Here is a 22740-nt window from a genome sequence, read left to right as displayed (position 1 = left end):
AATACAAACAACCCCCCAACAGTAAAACCCACCACCCACACAACCAACCCCCAAATAAAATTCTAGCTAAAAAAACCTAAGCTCCTCATTGCCTTGAAAAGGGCATTTGGATGGGCATTGCCCTTAAAAGGGCAGTTAGCTCTTTTGCCGCCAAAACCCTAATCTAAAAAATAAAACCCACCCAATGCACCCTTAAAAAAACCTAACACTAACCCCCTGAAGATGTCTTCATCCAAGCCGGGCGAAGTGGTCCTCCAGACGGGTGGAAGTCTTCATCCAAGCTGGGCAGAAGTGGTCCTCCAGACGGGCAGAAGTCTTTGTCCAGACGGCATCTTCTATATTCATCCATCCGGCGCGGAGCGGGTCCATCTTCAAGACATCCAACACGGAGCATCCTCTTCATCCGATGACTAAAACAGAATGAAGGTACCTTTAAGTGACATCATCCAAGATGGTGTCCCTTAGATTCCGATTGGCTGATAGAATTCTATCAGCCAATTGGAATTAAGGTAGAAAAAATCATATTGGCTGATGCAGTCAGTCAATAGGATTGAAGTTCAATCCTATTGGCTGATCCAATCAGCCAATATGATTGAGCTCACATTCTGTTGGCTGATTGGAACAGCCAATAGAATGCAAGCTCAATACTATTGGCTGATTGGATTAGCCAATATGATTGAACTTCAATCCTATTGACTGATTGCATCAGCCAATAGGAATTTTTCTACCTTAATTCCGATTGGCTGATAGAATTCTATCAACCAATCGGAATCTATGGGACGCCATCTTGGATGACATCACTTAAAGGTACCTTCATTCTGTTTTAGTCGTCGGATGAAGAGGATGCTCCACGTCGGATGTCTTGAAGATGGACACGCTCCGCGCCGGATGGATGAAGATAGAAGATGCTGTCTGGATGAAGACTTCTGCCCGTCTGGAGGAGCACTTCTGCCCAGCTTGGATGAAGACTTCTGCCCATCTGGAGGACCACTTCACCCGGCTTGGATGAAGATGTCTCCCGGTAAGTCGATCTTCAGGGGGTTAGTGTTAGGTTTTTTTAAGGGTGCATTGGGTGGGTTTTATTTTTTAGATTAGGGTTTGGGCAGCAAAAGAGCTAACTGCCCTTTTAAGAGCAATGCCCATCCAAATGCCCTTTTCAGGGCAATGGGGAGCTTAGTTTTTTTCTAGCTAGTATTTTATTTGGGGGGTTGGTTGTGTACGTGATGGGTTTTACTGTTCGGGGGGTTGTTTGTATTTTTTTTTTACAGGTAAAAGAGCTGATTACTTTGGGGCAATGTCCCGCAAAAGGCCCTTTTAAGGGCTATTGGTAGTTTAGTACAGGCTAGGTTTTTTTTTTATTTTGGGGGGGCTTTTTTATTTTAATAGGGCTATTAGATTAGGTGTAATTAGTTTAAATTTCTATAATTTGTTTATTATTTTCTGTAATTTAATATTTGGTTTTTTTTTTTAGTACTTTAGCTAATTTAATTTAATGTAGGTAATTGTATTTAATTTAGTTAATTTATTTAATTATAGTGTAGTGTTAGGTGTTAGTGTAACTTAGATTAGGTTTTATTTTACAGGTAAATTTGTCTTTATTTTAACTAGGTAGTTATTAAATAGTTAATAACTATTTAATAACTATTCTACCTAGTTAAAATAAATACAAACTTGCCTGTAAAATAAAAATAAATCCTAAACTAGCTACAATGTAACTATTAGTTATATTGTAGCTATCTTAGGGTTTATTTTACAGTTAAGTATTTAGTTATAAATAGGAATAATTTAGTTAATGATATTAATATTTATTTAGATTTATTTAAATTATATTTAAGTTAGGGGGTGTTAGGTTTAGGGTTAGACTTAGGTTTAGGGGTTAATAACTTTAATATAGTGGTGGCGACATTGGGGGCGGCAGATTAGGGGTTAATAAATGTAGGTAGGTGGCGGGGATGTTAGGGCTGGCAGATTAGGGGTTAATAATATTTAACTAATGTTTGTGAGGCAGGAGTGCGGCAGTTTAGGGGTTAATATATTTATTATAGTGGTGGCGACGTTGAGGGTGGCAGATTTGGGGTTAATAAGTGTAGGTAGGTGGCGGCCACATTGGGGCGGCAGATTAGGGGTTAATAAATATAATGTAGGTGTCGACAATGTTGGGGACAGCAGATTAGGGGTTCATACATATAATGTAGGTGTCGGCGGTGTCCGGAGCGGCAGATTAGGGGTTAAGATTTTTATTTTAGTATTTGTGATGTGGGAGGGCCACGGTTTAAGGGTTAATAGGTAGTTTATGGGTGTTAGTGTACTTTAGTTATGAGTTTTATATTATGGCGTTGTACCATAAAACTCATAACTACTGACTTTAAAATGCATTAGGACTCGTTAGGGTATACCGCTCACTTTTTGGCCTCCCAGGACAGACTCGTAATATCAGCGCTTTGGAAGTCCCATAGAAAAAAGACTTTACAAAGTTTACTTAAGTCGTTTTGCAGTAAGGCCAAAGAAGTGTGCAGTACACCTAAATCTTTAAGACTCGTAATACCAGCGGGTGTAAAAAAGCAGCGTTAGGACCTTTTAACGCTGCTTTTTTACCCTAACGCACAACTCATAATCTAGCTGATTGTTTTCATTTTGTAATCGGATCTCTGCACCAAATGCCCCCCAAAATACTGTCTACTGTAGTTTATTAAAAAATAAAGATGGCAGCATCTTTGTTTTTTTAATAAACTTACTGCACTAGGCAGTATTTTAGGGTTAAAGTTAGTGGGAGTGGGGTGTTACAAAAAAAAAATAGAACTGAAAAGTGCCTTTACATTGCTGTCAATGGGAACTGTGTGTTCCCATTCCCAGTAAATATATATTTATATGCTTATATACATATACGTATATGTATGTGTTAATATGTGTATATAAACATATTAACACATAAATATAATTCTCCAAAGAAGGATAAGCACAGTCTTACAAGTATTCATACAGCTGCCAGGGTGCACTTTAACTAGCATTTACCGTCCCATCAAAAAGGCACTCGCTGGTCTTCATAAAAAGTAACTTTTATTTTAGGTCATCATAAAGAAGACATAACGTTTCGGTGTCTAGCAACACCTTTGTCAAATGTCATATTAAAAAAATCAAGCCTCCAGAAAACAAAATCCCAAAGAAGCACACCTATCACACTTCAAATTCACCTGTCTTATATGCAAACAAGTTAGTATCCATTAACGCCACATTGATGTGGCGTCATAACATTATCACGCTCTGTATCTGCGTGTTACGTCACAACCAATCATGTTACTCCATGTAACCCGGGTGACAGATACACAAAACATCTGTTACCATGCGTGTGTCATTTTTGTAAAGCATAACGTTATTCACAATAGTCGGCTATTATATAAATGTGGTGAAAAAGCACAGGGCATCAGCAGACACCATGTACCCATTGGCCATCATAAATATCTCCATAACCATCATGTTATACAAGGTGCCAGCCGCATTTGTCTAACAGAATAATACAGATCAACATGCGTTGCATATTTTATCTAAGAAAATCTAAAAACAATCCCTATATATACACATTTTAACTGCTTGTGTCTGTACATAGCCCCCATCAGGAGATAGAAAAGAAAAATTACAGAGGAACAAAACAAAAACCTAATATCATACATAATTGCACCATATAGTACTACTCCCTTCATGCCACTTGGAGTAGAAACCCACTAGGACGATCATCTATATGGATACACTTTGGGTAATAGTCTTCAAAGCTATGGCATTTTAGTCCCATCGTAACTACTTGGTATAGAATGGTCCGAAGTCAAGGACAATGTTCAGTCCCCTTAGTATCAGGGTATCCAATGTGTGAATCCACTTATTTTCAACCTGTAGCAACTTTTTAGCCCCATTACCACCCATTATTAGTGGGGGTACATGGTCGACCAACATCGATCTCAGGCTAGATAAACTGTGATTGCAGTGCCACTGGCTGTTTCCGAATCCCCTTTTTTGAGTCCTTCCCGATTTGCACAGCGGTGGTTGGCAATTCTGTCCCTGAAGCTCGTCACCGTCTTACCAACGTAAACCAGAGAACATTGGCAAATTAACATATATATAACATATGTGCTCATGCATGTCAATCTGTGCCGGATGGTATATATATATATATATATATATATATATATATATCAGCAAATACATATATATTTGATTGCTGCCATCGCTTTGTGACTTACTCCCTTCGCTGGGATTGAAGTTCTGATGCTCTCATGAGCGCAATGTTTTCTAGCAAATCCGAACATGAACTCGCGTTCGCATTGCGGTTAACTTGTAATACTAGCGAACATTATCATGCACTGAATTGCAAAGTGGAGCACTAATATCGCTTTTATAAAAGCGATATATAGCACTCCACTTGTAATCTAGCCCACTAGTAGTAGACTGTAAACTCATGCACACATTTAAAACTGTTCTATGAAGGAAAAAAAACACAATAAAAAAATAAAATAAAAACACGTTTTGACTGTGCAGATGGATTTCTGACTGCATTAGTCAATTGTGCAAATAGTAGCCTTTATTGCTCTCAAATACTGGGAAAACAGAGTGCCGTTCATACATAAATTTAAATCTTTATGCTATAAAAGATTTATGGACAGAGCATTTTTTTTTCGCCAGCAGATAATGCTGGGTACTAATTTAAGCACTAGTCAAGTTGAGTTTTGTCAGTTGTTCAGTGAACATTTGTAAAATCTTTCACTGAGCTGAATAATGTCATACTAAATCATTGTCAATTTTCATAACAAGAACTCAGTTAATAATGAAACAGCTGTTTCATACTGGGCGAACCCCCAAATACTCAATTTAATTTCAAAGCATTAGAAAGCTAAAAGAGAATTATATTCTTCAAACCCACTAATCTAGTATTAATACTGTTTGTATGAAAATTCTGCGAGTATATGAGCTTATTTTATTACAAATATGAAATATATTAACAGTTTTAACAGTTTCAAGCCATATAACTGAGTTGTTCAAGGAAAATGTAACACTAGTGTATAACATTCAATTTTACTCCATTATAGCTTTCTATTTTTACAGAAAAAATGTTATATATTTCTTAGTAAAATATTAGTCAATCTATTAGATGGATTTTAAGGTCTTAGAATTTTGTTTTTCTTGTATATAAGATCTGGTTATTTTTGGAGGATTAAGCTTTTTCCATGGGAAATCATGAAAGAGGATTTAGATTTTACATGGGATGTACAATAGGGCTCTTGTGTATTATGGTAGTTAAGGGTTAAATTAGGGATGTGCATTTGTGTGATTTGTGTTAGAACAATGTCAAATATGGCCATCAGCAGCGGGAATAAGGCTCTTTTGGAAGCCAGAATTCTTTGTGGATTTTTCATAATATCTTTTTGTGTTGTACTTTCGCAAGAAAAACTCCAGATCTGAAAATAAACTTTCATGATTCAAATAGGACATGTAATTTTAAACAACTTTCCACTTTACTTTTATCACCAATTTTGCTTTGTTCTCTTAGTATTCTTAGTTGAAAACTAAACTTAGATAGGCTCATATGCCAATTTCTTAGACCTTGAAGGCCGTCTCTTATGTGAATGCATTTTGACAGTGTTTTACCACTAGAGGGCGTTAGTTCATGTGTGTCATATAGATAACATTGAGCGCACGCACATGAAGTTACCTAGGAGTAAGCACTGATTGGCTAAAATGCAAGTCTGTCAAAAGAACTGAGATAAGGGGACAGTTTGCAGAGGCTTAGAGGACAGTTTGCAGAGGCTTAGATACAAGATAATTACAGAGGTAAAAAGTATATAATTATTACTGTTTTGGTTATGCAAAACTGAGGAATGGGTAATACAGGGATCAGCTATCTTTTTAAAGGTGTTGACTGTCCCTTTAAAAGGAGGGTGTTTGCAGAGAGGATCATAAGAAGGGGTCCATTGGATGTTTGGGAGTCATTACAGTTTGGGATTTGGCAACAGAATTATAGTGGTTGGGGCCGGGTTGCAGTTTTAAGCATGTGTGTGTGTTCTCTTTAGAAGTCAAAGACTCGTAAATTTCAATATTCATCTGTCATAGTGCTGCACGGCTCAACTAACTTGCCCTAAACTAAAATCTTGTAGCTGCTCTGATGAGAGCACATGATATGTGCAAAAAACACTGTGCTAGCACAGTTAAAGAAGCAATAAGGGTGCATTGTTTAATGAGTAATAAAATAAAAGTGAGAGCAAAGGACCCTTTTATATTAAGGGGTTGATCACAGTCTAGGGGGATCAGTATGTTAATGGCTGCAGAGGAGATATTTTCAATGTCAATATGATCAGCCATTTTCATAGTTTAACAGCAGAATTATTAAATAACCCTATAGTTATGTGCCAGTCCTGTTTTACTAAGCACAATTCAGATTTTTGATACTTAATGAGACATTAACAGGGCAAATTTTCATGTATTGAAATTGTGTTTGTCCTTGATCCTTCACATTTGCAGGTAATCCATTTATGTTATTTTTGGAAAGTGAAGATTTTAAGGCTTGATGGGAAATAACAGCAGAAGCATTTTAGGATTGCGATCACTAGGATAACAAAGTGGAAAAAAAGTGCAGAAATTATTAGCTACCAAAAACAAGTACAATATTATGATTAAACCCCAAAATCCTTTGTAAAATAAATGCACCTCAAAACACTGTCACGAGCATAGTGAATGCAATGCCATGAAAACCAAAATATCAAAGAAACATATGGTTGGTAGCATAGAGTAAAAGAACATGAGACCATTTTATTTGCAACCATAGAAATAAGCAAAGGTCATAAAAAAGGGACATGAAGCCCAAACATTTCTTTCATGATACAGAAAGGGAAAATAATAATAATAAAAAAAAGGTTAAAATTTACTTCTATTATCAAATTTGCGTTATTTTTTTGTTGAAGAGATATCTATATAGGTAGCGTGCATGTGTCTGGTGCACTACATGACTGGAAGTCATCTAATGCTCTTGATAATTTATTATACTGTAGAAAAACTGCTGCCATACAGTGTTGCAGACATGTGCACACTCCTGAACTGATCTTCCTGATTTTCAACAAAGGATAACAAGAAGAAAAAAATTGGAATTGGAAAGTTGTTTAAAATGTTACGCTCGATCTGAATTATGATAGAAAATAAATGGGTTTATGTCCCTTTAACTTAAAGACCGATAAAGGTGGATAACTACTACACATTTAGGGCCAGATTTTGAGTGTAGCAGTAATTATAGCTCAGACTCATGCACTAACTCTGCTTGAAGTAAGTTTTTTGCACGAGTCGAATGCCGCACATATTAGAAGATGAAATTAAAATGTTTTAACTCACGCGAACCAGACCTGTGCAAAAAAAGACTATTTTTCAATATCGTGACCGCATTAACGTATTCCCCGTTAGACTTCAATGTAGCACAAAAAGTTATTACTCGTGTGTAAACCTGATTGCGTTCAACCAAGTGCGCTAACCCAACATGAAATATGAATATTTCCCATTCCAATGTTCTTCACATAGCAGAATATGTTCTATGTATTCATAAAAACATAGTTCTATTTATATGTGATGTTTTTTATAGATATATACAGATATCTATAGAAATATCACCCTATTTGAAGAACATTGGAATGTGAAATATTTACAGTACACTTTTTTAAATATGAATATTGTATATTTTTTTTACATGTTTTCAGCTACTTTACTGCAAAGGGCTCCAATACACACACACACACACACATATATATATATATATATATATATATATATATATATATATATATATATATATTTTATATATATATATATATATATATATACAGTATATGTCTAGATATGTATAAATATATATTTATGTATCATATATATATATATATATATATATATATATATATAAATATATATTTAATAAAAAAAAGTATATTTTTTCTATATGAACATAAGAATGTAAAATATGCATTGAGTTTTTCAATTTAGATATGAACGCGGTCGGTTTAGCACACATGAAACTTAGGATTCTTAAGGCACGTTATTAAAGTATTACATATAAAATATTATTAAAATTATAAATTATTAAAAATTTTTATAAACATACTGTAAAATATTCAAAATAATACCTAAAATATAGCTTTATATTTTACAGTATGTTTATACAATTTTTAATAATTTATAATAATTTTAATAATAACAGCAGGTGTACCTTTGAGGGTACTGCCCCAGTGACAAGCTGTTTTACCCCTATAGGTACAATTTTGCACATTTTTTCTAACAGTGTGTATGCATCTCTTTGTTCTCTATGTTTCTTCTAACACATGAGATCTCATATCTTTGTGCTCTTATAACTTTTTATGGCAATTTTCTTTGATCAATTTTTATCAGACAGTGCTATAATGAGTGTAACTGTACTGTGAAATGCATTTTTTTTAATTTTTTGTATATGTTTTTTTTTTTGCACAACAGTTTACCAGAGCTCTGAGGTTGCGATAACCTGATGAACGTTAAATTACTTGCAATACACAAGCTACTTCAGATGCACTTAAACACCCACAATAAACCCCTTATCACTTTCGAGTAACAGTTAGCGCTCCACTCGTAATCTGGTTCTTAAAATTCCATATTAATTTATATGCTTTGTCTGCTGGAGGGCATCACTTCATTTCAATCTGTATGACTGAGAGAAATGTCAGCTACTCATTAATGAGATGAAGCATCAGCTGTCAGTAACTTTTCTTGGATTTCTTGGATTCCACATAAAGCATGTATCTTATTTGTCAGGCATTCAAAAAAAGATGTAGTAAGTATTATTCTGGGATTTCATTTATATGTCCTATTTAAAAAGTAACTTTTTTTCAATATCATATATATGTTTGTGTTTTAGAGAAATTATATCTCCTTTGCAAAAAAAAGATTCTCCCTAAACATTTACATTATGTTTAGGGAGAATCTTTTCTTTGCAATAATCTGCATGTAACTAGCTGGGTAAATAAGACTGTGGCATATTTTATGTTCTTAACATCACATATATTGTTAATGTTTAATGTTGTTTTTTTGTTGTACTTTGTATATGACATTAAATGGTTAATATTCGTTTACCAATGGCCAGTATTTAAGAGGGTCATGGGTGCACTATCTGTAGTCTCCAATGAAGCGCCACTAGGGGACGCGAAACCCGTCAGACGTTATTCCATCTTTGTACCTGCTTGCCTTTTGTAAAGAATAAAGCATCTTTTGAAGTCTTACTGCTGTGCTGCCAGATTTTTCTTATTCTGGATGTTTCATGCGATTGGTTCTCTGCACTTTGGGCATTGCACCCTGTCACTAAGGTTGGAGTTCAAGAGTTAGCTGCAGTTGCTGTGACGCCTGATTACGTCATCCTCTTGAGACACATACTGGATGCCGACAGGTGGATTAGGAGCGGCTGCTGCTTTTACTGTCCAATAACCCTTTGTCAGGTCCAAAACAGAGAGAAATGTGGCCTTTGCTAGTCTCTTTACTAATTTGTAATCCGGGGCATGGGATATCTATCAAACTTAGAGATCTCATTTAATTTTCTAAAATCATAACAGAACCTGATAGACCCAGTAGGTTTAGGCAGTAGAACGATTGGGCTTGACCAATTGCTTTGAGACTCTTCTATCATCCCTATTTGTAGATCTGGGGTCCAAGCACTCACTGTAAGTGTGTGTTGCCTTGGTACAATCTATGATAGATAGGTAGAAACTTCAAGGAAAGAAGAGGCACTCACAGGACTTGGTTAACATAAATTTTATTAGTTTTTCATCAATAAGGGTTCAGTCAACGTTTCGGTCCTCATAGGGACCTTTGTCAAGACTGTTTCTCAATACATGCGTGTCTGATATGTTCAGCGGTGAATAGAACATATCAGACACGCTTGTATTGAGAAACAGTCTTGACAAAGGTCCCTGTGAGGACCGAAACATTGACTGAACCCTTATTGATGAAAAACTAATCAAATTTATGTTAACCAAGTCCTGTGAGTGCCTCTTCTTTCCTTGAAGTATATATATATATATATATATAAATATTTATATATTGTACCAAAATACCATCAGCTATATATAGAAATATGTATTTATGAATAAATAGAACATATTCTTCTATGTGCAGTAAACAAAAATGAATATCTGAATGAAAGCACCAACGAAATTTAAGAAAATGAAAAATACTGAAGAAATTCATTAGTATTTATTTGTTTTCATTAAATTGATTTTTAAGGCTTTATACTTACCATAATGCACTCTGGAGAGCATGTTTAGTAGGGGAATATAGTACTTGTTGTGGGTGAGAGAATGGCTAGGCAATATATGTGATTTTGTACTCTTTGCATATATCACCTGACAGACAATTGGGCTTTTATTACCTAATTTGGAAGAGCATCCACTCTAGATGGCATGCTACAGACTGATAGAGATACATATGGTCCTTAGGCATAGGGGTTCCTCTGAAGAAGTATCTTATATTTCTCAATGGTGTTACATAGCATTTTAAGATACCTGGTCAGCCTCTTGCAACTAATTTGCTGTTACATAGTTCTTTGCATATCCAACAATTTAGGTGGCCATTACACAGGGACCTCAAAGTTAAAGGGACACTGAACCCAATTTTTTTCTTTTGTGATTCCGATAGAACATACAATTTTAAGCAACTTTCTAATTTACACCTATTATCATTTTTTCTTCATTCTTTTGCTATCTTTAATTGAAAAAGAAGGTATCTAAGTTTTTTTCTTAGTTCAGCACTCTGGACAGCACTTTTTTATTGGTGGATTAATTAATCCACCAATCAGCAAGGACAACCCATTTCAAATAAAGATACCAAGAGAATAAAGAAAATTTGATAATAGGAGTAAATTAGAAAGTTGCTTAAAATGTCATGCTCTATCTAAATCATGAAAGAAAAGACAATGTTTTTTTTTCTTTAGATTGTTAGATAACAATTTCTTGGTGGGAATTCTTGTACCCATTTCAAATGTGTCTTTTTATAGGCCTGAGCTCAGCTCGGGTATGCATAGATAAACTCTTGTGTGGAACCCTTTACCATAATTAGCTAGAGGAAGTTGCTTCCTTAATTTAAAGTGAGAGGAGATGTTTACATAAAAATCAGCAAGAAGGTGAAAAGGAAACAGTAATGAAAAAATACTGTAACAAAAAGACTTTATAATTATATTTTAAATCAGTTGGTTAACTTTGTGTTCAGTGTATTCTCTAAGTAAAGAAAAAAGTGTAACATTTTTCCATTAAAGTTTATTTGAAATAAGTCAATTTAATTTCCTGCAGTGCATTTAAATAAAACAATCTTTCGGATATATAGAATATAGGAGCATAGCATGCACTGAAACATAAAATTTAAGTTTAACCTACTGCAAGAAATCAATTATTTCTTGCAAAGTAAAAAAGAAGACAGCACACCAGAACAGTAAACACTAAAATCTATTAAGGGGAAATCGTTTCAAAGTCTTTTTGTATGTTCAGTTAGCTGAATTTAATTTGAACAGGCAGAGGTGGGCCGACCGTGTGTCTAGAGTATTACTGTTAGAGAAGCCTGAAGGATTTAAATCAGGATGACTTAGTGGCCTCAGAGTGGTATCCCTGGCACCTTTCTTCCCCCCTAGGACTCTTCTTCAAATCAAAGCTGTCACTCAGGTCAAGCTCTTTGCTATTGGCAGAAAGCTGATTGCCTCATCACTATCAAACTTGATTGCTCCTGGGAAAAAAAGAGCAATGAACCAAATAACTTAATTGGCTAGAAGTCAAAAAACATATTGTGGAGCCAGGAGAAGCTAAATGGTGACTAAGCTAAAAAATGGTATGTACAAAAGGAGATTAGAGAAAGTGATAATAATGTCTACTGAGGCATTGCTTAACCCTTATGTCTAATATCTAAACATGTCACATGTAAGACAAAATGCTTTACTATAAGGATATCCACTAAAATAAAAATGTATATGTAACCCATGTACTGCCAGAAAATGTATAATTATGGCCAGATGTATCCTTAATCTACAAAAACAGGGCAATTATTTACTTTCACACAAAAAAAATTACTGTTTGGCTTTCTACATTTTGCAACTTTAAAATACACTTGCTAATTTCTAACATTTCTTTGCTATAAATTTGGGACCCTATTCTAAGCTGATCCTTCACTTGGAATGCTGTAGTTTTTATAAGTAGATGTTACTGGGCAAATGTAGATTAAAAATATGAAGATGTTGATGTAGCTTTTGCTTATTATTGCTGAAGATAGGAATCTGATCCTGGTTACAACACTTTGATTATTACTATTGATTCTTATTTAAAAACATCAACATATTCTGCAGTGCCATAAACTTGGTACAATATTAAAAAATAAAACATGACTCTATAAAACAAAAGTGGTAATTGCACTCATGAGACCATACAATTGGTGGCAATATGCAAAGGTGAGAGATATGAGAAAGAAGAGTTATAGACATTGGTAATATTTTCATATTTACCTACACAGTAAAAAAATGCCCAAAGGCTAAATGTAACTGTACAGGAGGAGAGGGTTCCTTCTGATACTACAACTCAGCTACTGCAGCATATAGAAGACATGGGGCTACATTTATCATCAGGGGAGCGGACAAGGTTTGTTGTCATGAACCTTATCCGCTCATTCTCACAGCGAACACCCATGGTTTTGAAGCTGGGTGATTTTAGATTACAGCAACACAATGTTGACCACAAAAATAAATATTGAGTAGATGGAGTTACTTTGGAGGAAATCAATCTTCTATTATTATTTTACACATTGATTTATTCTGAAAGGGGCATACAAGTAAAAGAAAATGGAAATTATAGCATTTTATTGTTGTGCTATGGTGTAGATCACAATCCTGTAGAAATGTTTTTTGTACAAATATTACCATTAAAATCTATGGGTTTTTATTGTACATGCATTTTTTTAAATGGATTGTGTTTAACCCATGCAAAGAAATTTAGCACATACAGCTAACTTCAGAGCTAACTGATCACATCTGGTTAGCCAATAAAAGAAGCATGTATGTGTAGCTCTCAATTACCCTTTAGCTATTATAATGAATAAAAACTGCACTAACACAAGGGTGGTCCAGCAAGGAAAGGGCAAATTTTTCTAGGACATAACTGACAAGGTGCACGTTGGACCTTGAGTAGGTATAATTTGTAAGTATATGTATTTCTGATGGCTCTCTGAGTAGGTGCACGTTGTCAGTGCATGCATCACTGATGGCTAAAAGAGTGGATGCACATTGTCAGTGCATGCATCACCGATGGCTCTCTGAGCAGGTGCAAGTTGTCAGTGCATGCATAACTGATGGCTCTCTGAGTAGGTGCAAGTTGTCAGTGCATGCATCACTGATGGCTCTCTGAGTAGGTGCAAGTTGTCAGTGCATGCATCACTAATGGCTCTATGAGTAGGTGCAAGTTGTCAGTGCATGCATCACTGATGGCTCTCTGAGTAGGTGCAAGTTGTCAGTGCAAGCATCACTGATGGCTCTCTAATTAGGTGCAATATGTCAGTGCAAGCATCACTAATGGCTCTCTGATTAGGTGCAAGTTGTCAGTGCATGCATAACTGATGGTTCTCTGAGTAGGTGCAAGTTGTCAGTGCATGCATCACTGATGGCTCTCTGATTAGGAGCAAGTTGTCAGTGCAAGTATCACTGATGGCTCTCTGATTAGGTGCAAGTTGTCAGTGCATGCATCACTGATGGTTCTCTGAGTAGGTGCAAGTTGTCAGTGCATGCATCACTGATGGCTCTCTGATTAGGTGCAAGTTGTCAGTGCATGCATCACTGATGGCTCTCTGAGTAGGTGCAAGTTGTCAGTGCAAGCATCACTGATGGCTCTCTAATTAGGTGCAATATGTCAGTGCAAGCATCACTAATGGCTGTCTGATTAGGTGCAAGTTGTCAGTGCATGCATAACTGATGGTTCTCTGAGTAGGTGCAAGTTGTCAGTGCATGCATCACTGATGGCTCTCTGATTAGGAGCAAGTTGTCAGTGCAAGTATCACTGATGGCTCTCTGATTAGGTGCAAGTTGTCAGTGCATGCATCACTGATGGTTCTCTGAGTAGGTGCAAGTTGTCAGTGCATGCATCACTGATGGCTCTCTGATTAGGTGCAAGTTGTCAGTGCATGCATCACTGATGGGTCTCTGAGTAGGTGCACGTTGTCAGTGCATGCATCACTGATGGCTAAAAGAGTGGATGCACATTGTCAGTGCATGCATCACCGATGGCTCTCTGAGCAGGTGCAAGTTGTCAGTGCATGCATCACTGATGGCTCTCTGAGTAGGTGCAAGTTGTCAGTGCATGCATCACTGATGGCTCTCTGAGTAGGTGCAAGTTGTCAGTGCATGCATCACTAATGGCTCTATGAGAAGGTGCAAGTTGTCAGTGCATGCATCACTGATGGCTCTCTGAGTAGGTGCAAGTTGTCAGTGCAAGCATCACTGATGGCTCTCTAATTAGGTGCAATATGTCAGTGCAAGCATCACTAATGGCTCTCTGATTAGGTGCAAGTTGTCAGTGCATGCATAACTGATGGTTCTCTGAGTAGGTGCAAGTTGTCAGTGCATGCATCACTGATGGCTCTCTGATTAGGAGCAAGTTGTCAGTGCAAGTATCACTGATGGCTCTCTGATTAGGTGCAAGTTGTCAGTGCATGCATCACTGATGGTTCTCTGAGTAGGTGCAAGTTGTCAGTGCATGCATCACTGATGGCTCTCTGATTAGGTGCACGTTGTCAGTGCATGCATCACTGATGGCTCTCTGAGTAGGTGCAAGTTGTCAGTGCAAGCATCACTGATGGCTCTCTAATTAGGTGCAATATGTCAGTGCAAGCATCACTAATGGCTCTCTGATTAGGTGCAAGTTGTCAGTGCATGCATAACTGATGGTTCTCTGAGTAGGTGCAAGTTGTCAGTGCATGCATCACTGATGGCTCTCTGATTAGGAGCAAGTTGTCAGTGCAAGTATCACTGATGGCTCTCTGATTAGGTGCAAGTTGTCAGTGCATGCATCACTGATGGTTCTCTGAGTAGGTGCAAGTTGTCAGTGCATGCATCACTGATGGCTCTCTGATTAGGTGCAAGTTGTCAGTGCATGCATCACTGATGGGTCTCTGAGTAGGTGCACGTTGTCAGTGCATGCATCACTGATGGCTAAAAGAGTGGATGCACATTGTCAGTGCATGCATCACTGATGGCTCTCTGAGCAGGTGCAAGTTGTCAGTGCATGCATCACTGATGGCTCTCTGAGTAGGTGCAAGTTGTCAGTGCATGCATCACTGATGGCTCTCTGAGTAGGTGCAAGTTGTCAGTGCATGCATCACTAATGGCTCTATGAGTAGGTGCAAGTTGTCAGTGCATGCATCACTGATGGCTCTCTGAGTAGGTGCAAGTTGTCAGTGCAAGCATCACTGATGGCTCTCTAATTAGGTGCAATATGTCAGTGCAAGCATCACTAATGGCTCTCTGATTAGGTGCAAGTTGTCAGTGCATGCATAACTGATGGTTCTCTGAGTAGGTGCAAGTTGTCAGTGCATGCATCACTGATGGCTCTCTGATTAGGAGCAAGTTGTCAGTGCAAGTATCACTGATGGCTCTCTGATTAGGTGCAAGTTGTCAGTGCATGCATCACTGATGGTTCTCTGAGTAGGTGCAAGTTGTCAGTGCATGCATCACTGATGGCTCTCTGATTAGGTGCAAGTTGTCAGTGCATGCATCACTGATGGCTCTCTGAGTAGGTGCAAGTTGTCAGTGCAAGCATCACTGATGGCTCTCTAATTAGGTGCAATATGTCAGTGCAAGTATCACTAATGGCTCTCTGATTAGGTGCAAGTTGTCAGTGCATGCATCACTGATGGTTCTCTGAGTAGGTGCAAGTTGTCAGTGCATGCATCACTAATGGCTCTATGAGTAGGTGCAAGTTGTCAGTGCATGCATCACTGATGGCTCTCTGATTAGGTGCAAGTTGTCAGTGCATGTATCACTGATGGTTCTCTGAGTAGGTGCAAGTTGTCAGTGCATGCATCACTGATGGCTCTCTGATTAGGTGCAAGTTGTCAGTGCATGCATCACTAATGGCTCTATGAGTAGGTGCAAGTTGTCAGTGCATGCATCACTGATGGCTCTCTGATTAGGTGCAAGTTGTCAGTGCATGCATCACTAATGGCTCTATGAGTAGGTGCAAGTTGTCAGTGCATGCATCAATGATGGCTCTCTGATTAGGTGCAAGTTGTCAGTGCATGTATCACTGATGGTTCTCTGAGTAGGTGCAAGTTGTCAGTGCATGCATCACTGATGGCTCTCTGATTAGGTGCAAGTTGTCAGTGCATGCATCACTAATGGCTCTATGAGTAGGTGCAAGTTGTCAGTGCATGCATCACTGATGGCTCTCTGATTAGGAGCAAGTTGTCAGTGCAAGCATCACTGATGGCTCTCTAATTAGGTGCAATATGTCAGTGCAAGTATCACTGATGGCTCTCTGATTAGGTGCAAGTTGTCAGTGCATGCATCACTGATGGCTCTCTGAGTAGGTGCAAGTTGTCAGTGCATGCATCACTGATGGCTCTCTGAGTAGGTGCAAGTTGTCAGTGCATGCATCACTGATGGCTCTCTGAGTAGGTGCAAGTTGTCAGTGCATGCATCACTGATGGCTCTCTGAGTAGGTGCATGTTGTCAGTACATGCATCACTGATGGATCTCTGATTAGGTGCAAGTTGTCAGTGCATGCATCACTGATGGCTCTCTGAGTAGCTTCACGTTGTAAGTGCATGCATCACTGATGGCTCTCTGAGTAGGTGCAGGTTGTCAGTGCAAGCATCACTGATGGCTCTCTGAGAAGGTGCACGTTGTCAGTGCATGCATCACTGATGGCTCTCTGATTAGGTGCAAGTTGTCAATGCATGCATCACTGATGGCTCTCAGATTAGGTGCACATTGTCAGTGCATGCATCACTGATGGCTCTCTGAGTAGGTGCAAGTTGTCAGTGCATGCATCACTGATGGCTCTCTGAGTAGGTGCAAGTTGTCAGTGCATGCATCACTGATGGCTCTCTGATTAGGTGCTAGTTGTCAGTGCATGCATCACTGATGGCTCTCTGAATAGCTCCACGTTGTAAATTAGGTGCACGTTGTCAGTGCATGCATCACTGATGGCTCTCTGAGTAGGTGCAGGTTGTCAGTGCAAGCATCACTGATGGCTCTCTGAGAAGGTGCACATTGTCAGTGCATGCATCACTGATGGGTCTCTGATTAGATGCACGTTGTCAGTGCATGCATTACTGATGGCTCTCTGATTAGGTCCTCATTGTCAGTGCTTGCATCACTAATGGCTCTCTCAGTAGGTGCAAGTTGTCAGTGCATGCATCACTGATGGCTCTCTCAGTAGGTGCAATAAGTCTGTGCATGCATCACTGATGGCTCTCTGAGTGGGTGCAATATGTTAGTGCATGCATCACTGATAGCTCTCTGAGTAGGTGCATGTTGTCAGTACATGTATCACTGATGGCTCTCTGATTAGGTGCAATTTGTCAGTGCATGCATCACTGATGGCTCTCTCTGAGTAGATGCAAGTTGTCAGTGCAAACATCACTGAAAGCTTGATGAGTAGATGCAAGTTATCAGTGCATGCATCACTGATGGGTCTCTGATTAGGTGCACGTTGTCAGTGCATGCATTACTGATGGCTATTAGAGTGGGTGCACGTTGTCAGTGCATGCATTACTGAAGGCTCTCTGATTAGATGCAGTTTGTTAGTGCATGCATCACTGATAGCTCTCTGAGTAGGTGCAAGTTGTCAGTGCATGCATCACTGATGGCTCTTTGATTAGGTGCAATTTGTCAGTGCATGCATCACTGATGGCTCTCTGAGTAGGTGCAAGTTGTCAGAGCATGCATCACTGATGGCTCTCTGAGTAGCTACCCATTGTCAGTGTAAACATCACTCATTCCTCACTGAGTAGGTGCACGTTGTCCGTGCATGCATCACTGATGGCTAAATTAGAGCGGGTGCATGTTGTCAGTGTATGCATCACTGATGGCTCTCTGAGTAGCTACCCATTGTCAGTGCATACATCACTGATTCCTCACTGAGTAGGTGCACATTGTCCGTGCATGCATCACTGATGGCTATTAGAGTGGGTGCATGTTGTCAGTACATGCATCACTGATGGCTATTAGAGTGGGTGCGCATTGTCAGTGCATGCATCACTGATGGGTCTTTGATTAGGTGCAAGTTGTTAGTGCATGCATCACTGATGGGTCTCTGTTTAGGTGCAAGTTTCCCGTGCATGCATCACTAATAGCTAAAAGAGCTGGTGCACGTTGTCAGTGCAGGTGCCTGTCAGTGGTATCTTTTAGTAGATTTTTTCTAATAAATGTTGCAAACTTTCAAAATCAGATCAGAAATAAACTAATATGACTCAAATGCTTCTTTAAGGGATTTAAGTGCACTTTAATAGTTAACGTGTTGCAACGTTTGCCGTACATTTGAGTTAGCTGGAACCTTGTAACACTATATCAAAATAGCGTGTAGTTTTTTTGTAGGACAATTACTAAACACATCATAAAAATTCAATTGATTAATTTTCCCTGTGAATATATTCAGTCAGTCTGACAGAGAAGCAATGATTAAATATAAGCAAGTGTGTGACTTATGATAAGGTGCAAACTTTTGCTTCCGTTAAACTGCCAATAATATTATTGGAGCATATGAATTTCTTTTCATATTCTGCATAGTTCAGATAAACATTTTCAAACTCAGCAAATATTTTGCAGTTCCTCTGAAAAGTATAATTGCTCTGTGTTGTTTTATAAAACAGCAAAGTAAAAAGAAAAAAAAATGTCTGTTACAGCATTCCTTTTGTGCAGCATACTAATATTACTTTTTAAGGTACTAATAAACCAAAAATACTGCTTCCAAATCAGCACATTACCCTCTCTTCTGCCTTGAGCCCATGACTTTGAAGGAAATATGTGATGTACATTGCCTTTAGCTCCAGCTATATATTACATTTTCAAAGTATGTCCAAGCTTATAAAACGCATTTAATGATCACTACATAATAAATATATATGTATACTTGAAGGATATTTTCCACAGTTTTTGTAATGATGAAAGTCTTATATATACCCAAGGCAAATAAAGCAATACAGTTATTTGAATTAAAAAGAAACCAAAACACATTGGGCTCGATCACATATGCAGCGTCGCCCGCAAAAGACAGGGATGCCAGATTTTACGCGATTTTGGTATTACATATACGGCGTAGCATACAAGTCACGCGCGTATATTTCACCCTTCGGCCGTATTTTTTTTAACCATAGACTAACATAGAACAGACACGCAATTTGGTATCCAATATACAGCGTAAGGACTTAAGTGCGCAGAATTCAGAAAATCTACTCCATTCTCATCTCGCCACAAATTGCAGGCACATCAACCCTTGCACTAACTAAAAAAGCAACGTAACTCCCTGGAATCCTTAACAAACACATACATTTAAGCAGCATCTCAAAGTTAAAGGGATAGTATACTATGATATTGGTTTTTTAAGGTTTATTTGTGTATTTGAAATAGTTTGAAGCCACAACATAATCAAATGGATTGAGCTTGTTGGTACTTTATCACATTGTGGACATATACTTGCTTATTTACTTTAAATTTCTTCTCAAAACAATCAACAATACTTGGAGGAGAGAACAATGGGAAATCATAATTGTATTACCTTCATCTCTTTGTATATGGGTTTATATATGAATTTTGAATAGCAGAATTACGTTTCGCATTTATTTGAAATCGTGGATAATTTTTACGAGTGTTAGCCTAATTTACATAAAACTACTCTTTTTCTACCCTTTCTGTGGACAAAATACTGGCGTAAGTTACTTGCGACGACTAATATGTGTATTTGCGCACATTTCAGAAGATCGCCAGTTTGTCCTACTTACACCAGTTTAGCATCTGACGGCGCAGTATATGTAATACCCCAAGCTCCTGAACTCATAAAGCAATCACTGTGTAGAATCTAGCAGGATTAGGCTACTGAAATCTGGAATATGCACCTGGACCTTGCAAGGAGGAAAAATGTTTTAAATTACAGGAAATAAAAAATATAAAATAAATCATTTGCAGCATATAATTATTAGGTAATCAGTTTGCGTGTTTATGTACTTTTTAATGAAAAACTAGGTTATGGTTTTATTGGACAAGCCTGTATGACCAAAATTCATCATTTAGTGCCTGACCGGGTGTCCTTAGCATCAGTCAATAGTAATACTGTGGTAGGAAAGGACAGGGGACGATGGACAAATGAATGGTCAGGCTCCCTTTACATTATTACAAAATAAGAAGCTGATTAACCAAACTATCTAACTTCTTTCAAACAATGATAGGTAGAATGTCTACTTAAGCACAAACCTATAAGCCCAGAAGAGGTGAAACCTAGCTCTCACCAGTGAAATGTAACTACAGAAAAATGGGGTAACCAGGCGCCAACTAACGGAGGCTAGGTGTGAGAATATAAAATTCATTACTACACAAATACAAGGCAATAAAAACAATATTAACAATAAAAACTCCTGTCTGGTACTTGTTGGTATTGCCAGATATAGTCCTCAGTTCATATTCTAATAAACTGATAGTGGTTACACTTACTCTAGATGGTTGAGCATTCGGGATTAACTGTAGTGAGAGATACTTGACATTTGATTAAAGTGAGCAATGTATTAGAGCATAGTCGGATAAATCTAACTTATGTTACAGAGGCACAGGCTTTTTCTGTAACCTAAATATTAGCATAGATATTGTTAATATAACTTTCCCTGCTATATGTCTCAGATTGAACTCTATAGAAAGCGGGAGATAGAGAAAGGCTTATTTTCTGCAGATCAATCTCTATAGGAAGCGGGATTGTTAGTATAAGACGGCTTATTTTCTGCAGAATCACCAACTGGTATTTTCAGAATATGTTGTGAGTGTACTAATATTTGATATTGTCTTATGTCCTTGTGAAATCGAGGACCCAAGTCTTACAATAAAGGTTGATTTTATAAGCATATATAATACAACAGTGAATTGTGTCTCATATCTGAGGTCAAATAACTTCTGGAGGATGGAGGGGGGAGAAAAAGATTGATTTTATCCTTATGGTCAAGGAGTCCATTTGTTCACAATCATTTACAAAGTTAAAAGTTAAAAGAGTTATCCCTTGAGATGGGTAAATGATTATGTAAAATTTAATTTTGTGGTCGTCAACTTTAAGGTTCCTAACTCAGCAGATCTATATAGGGAAGTAGCAATGTGGAGAGATCTTATATACTTAGATTCAAAGGACTGTTGATATCCCAAACTTTCAGAGATGGGATGGGTTTTATAGTTTCGCTGTTTTATAATTACACTGTAGAGGTAATGTTTTTAATTGACTATCTAACTAGATTAAAGATAAAACAAGGGATAATCTTATACCCTAGTTGTTATCCTCAGAGGGAATAGTGGTTTTACCCATCTTCAGATATCGCCCAAGATGGGTGAATGATTATGATCATATAGTTGTCAACATTAAAATTCCTAACTTAAAGAATGTATATATATATAGAGAGAGGAAGGTGACAATGGGGAGGGATCTTGTGTACTTAAATTCCAGGAACTCTGTTAATATCTTAAAATCTAGAGGTGGAATGTGTTCTAAAGTTGCACTCTAGAGGTGGTACATTTAATTGACTATATAACTAGATAGAAGAAAGGATAGTTTTATATCCTGAGTGTAGTCATCTACCTAAAAAGAAAATGATGATTGTATAGTCTTATTTGGTATCTACATTATCATTTATTTATATGTTAATCCTCTGGGATTGGACTTTCCTAGAATTCTAATATTTTCAGTTCTTTCTGAGGGATTCAGTTCTTTCGTGAAGGTTATTTCAGAGCGATGCAAAAAATGTTCTTATCTTGAGACTAGGAGATAGTTGACTCAACACTCAATAATAGACCATAACAATTGAGAGTCAAGACATAAGGAGAGGATGTTAGATAGGTGTTACAGGATTTCACAGCCATATAGTTGTTTCTTGATGCATATTGAAAGTTGTCTTAGCTGTACAGCTTGTTCTTCTAGCTAATTTTTGAAGGTATCAGATGATGTTGAATAAATGTGAGAGGTCTTCTTTATTGTTTAATCCCTTTGGGTAGAGACAATCGAGGTTAAAAATCCATTTGGATTCGGCAATACGCAATTTGTTATTATAATTGCCACCTCTCCAGCATTTCGTTACTCTTTGTATTCCCATAAAGGATAGATCTTTTGTATTCCCTTGGTGTTTGGTCGAGAAATGACGATATAAAGCTGTATCCATATTCAGTTTCTCAATGAGAAGTAGGTGTTCGCGGATTCTATCCTTTAAGGTCCTGGACATTTGGCCCACATATTGGAGCCCACAGGAGCATTTTAGCATGTAGATGACCCCGCTGTCCTGACATCTGATCAAGTCATGGACCCTGTATTTCTCTTTTGTGTGATAACAGCTGAAAGTTGCAGATTTAGTACCATGCTTACATGCCTTGCATGATAGGCAGGGAAAGAAGCCTTTTATCTCGTTCCCATATACGTCTTTGACACCTGGTCTTTTCTTCCTTTGTATACTGGGAGCTAGCTTGCTTTTTAAGTTCTTGGTCTTCCTGTAGACGAACCT

At 37.7% G+C, this 22740-nt stretch overlaps 1 protein-coding gene across 1 annotated transcript in view; it reads right to left on the bottom strand.

Annotated features, from left to right (window-relative positions):
- MDGA2 (MAM domain containing glycosylphosphatidylinositol anchor 2) overlaps positions 1–22740 on the bottom strand; it is a 1262343-nt gene that overhangs the window by 766989 nt on the left and 472614 nt on the right. The window lies entirely within an intron of this gene.

The sequence above is a fragment of the Bombina bombina genome, chromosome 1 (assembly GCF_027579735.1).
Source record: "Bombina bombina isolate aBomBom1 chromosome 1, aBomBom1.pri, whole genome shotgun sequence".
NCBI lineage: Eukaryota > Metazoa > Chordata > Amphibia > Anura > Bombinatoridae > Bombina > Bombina bombina.
Note: the sequence above shows the minus strand (reverse complement) of the source record. Positions and strands in the feature narration are given on the sequence as shown.